The sequence below is a fragment of the Octodon degus genome, unplaced genomic scaffold (genome assembly GCF_000260255.1).
Source record: "Octodon degus isolate 3935 unplaced genomic scaffold, OctDeg1.0 scaffold00097, whole genome shotgun sequence".
Classification (NCBI taxonomy): Eukaryota; Metazoa; Chordata; class Mammalia; order Rodentia; family Octodontidae; genus Octodon; species Octodon degus.
Genome location: NW_004524673.1, coordinates 9,186,739 through 9,188,478, shown reverse-complemented (window position 1 = coordinate 9,188,478; position 1,740 = coordinate 9,186,739). Strand labels below are relative to the sequence as shown.

Here is a 1,740-nt window from a genome sequence, read left to right as displayed (position 1 = left end):
TTCCTGTCCTTGATACAGATGACTTTTAAAGAAATACAATTTTCAGTTTACATGCACAATAGGTCTAGGGCACCATAAGCACTCTTCCTTAGACTCAGACTGGAAGGCAAATCTGGGAGTGTAAAGAGAAATGAGCTTAGTCAGGGACAAATAGCAGACTGGGAACCATGGTCAGCCTCAAGTGCTAGGCCAAGGAATGGACAACTGAAAACATCAAAAAGGCAAAGAGCCATAGAACCACCTATTCAGGGCAGATCAGAAAGACCTGTTAGAGTAGAGGTGAAATATTACAATGTTATAGAAGACACTTAGATAACAGGTAAACAGGGTAAAGAGATAAAAGGTCAAGTAAATAGACAAAGATAGAGATTGACATATATTACATTATATAAAATGATTTATAACATGAAACAAGAGGGAGATAGCATCAGCAGATGGAAAGTGGAAAGAGGTCTTAGTGGAGCAAGGTCAGGCAGTGGGCACAATGAGTAGTTCACAGGGGAAGAAGTCAACGTGAAGACAGGACAGGAGTTTAGTGCCACTGAGAGAAACTGAGTTCACCAAGAGAAATGTAATGTGTCCTGCTTAGAAATATTCTGCTAGGAAGAGAGACTGAAAAAAGCAGCAGCAAATGAGAGGCTGATGCCAAGAAAGTCAACAAGGGCACAAAAGATCAGGTAGCACCCACAAGGAACAGACTAGCAGCCAGTGACCAGGAAACAGACAGGAGAAGAAAGACCCTCTGGGTCAGGAGGAGGAGGAGCTGACTCATTAACACACCCCAGCACTCAACAGGAGCTGCGAGCAGCACAGGGGTGGAAACTGGACGTGGAGGGAGGACCTCAGTCTTGGTAAGTATGATCTGATAGTGTATTAGGCCAGTTTAAGGGGTATCAGGGGTATGAGGAAGTCTTAAGGGGTGCTAAAATGTATTAGGACCCCCCACAGTGATGTACTCTGAAATAAAGGGGGCAAAATGGCAGCTTAAAGAGAAAAGAACCAAGGAACACTTCTCTGTATATTTTTAGAAAGGAGGACTAGGCAAAGGGAGGCGAGGGAAGGAGCTCAAAGCCACATGGTCTAGTCTGGGCTATTCAGTATCGTGACCATTAGCTACACAGTTAGTGTGGGAATGTGGAAGGGCAGCAAAACTCACTAATGTGTAGTGTAGAATTATATAACAGTGGCCATGCCTTTGCAGTTGTCCTTTGCAAGGTTACTTCCTCTCTGCCTAGCATTCTAAATTCTAAACAGAAGCCACACCTAAATGACTAAGATACTAACTGTTAAATAAATCTTCCTTTATATTTACAGGAGCAGATTTAATTAGATTTATGTAATGCCCCTCCTTATTTTTTAGTTCTGGGCATCAACTAACAACAAACATGTAAATTGCTATGAAAGTACTATGTCTAAAGAACCATAATGACTAATTAGCCCCAGGAAACTGAGGCCACTACAATGTTCTAGGCAGAGAACAATTACAAAAGAAGACAAGACAGACCTTGGATGGTAAGAACCCCTTCTTCTCTATTATCTTACTATACCTCCTTTCCCTCCCTATAAAAGACCTGTCATGTCCCCAAGTTCCTAAAAAGGGAGCTTTACCATCTTCTCAGGATGCCAGCCCTTGAACAAAACTTCTCACCACCCACCAATCTTCCCATGAACTCTTGTTTCTTAAGTATTGGTTTTTAGGTGGTGAGCAGCTGGACTGGGTCTAGAAATAATTCTTCAACT

The 1,740-nt window shown here is 42.2% G+C and overlaps 1 protein-coding gene across 4 annotated transcripts in view; it reads right to left on the bottom strand.

Annotated features, from left to right (window-relative positions):
* Positions 1-1,740, bottom strand: part of Rnf152 (ring finger protein 152) — an 87,156-nt gene that overhangs the window by 13,002 nt on the left and 72,414 nt on the right. The window contains exon 2 of one of the 4 annotated variants that reach the window (XM_023723142.1): positions 52-112. The exons of the other annotated variants lie outside the window; for them this stretch is intronic. The gene's annotated coding sequence lies outside the window, so the exon portion shown is untranslated. The remainder of the gene's footprint in view (positions 1-51; positions 113-1,740) is intronic. 4 annotated transcript variants of the gene reach the window in all.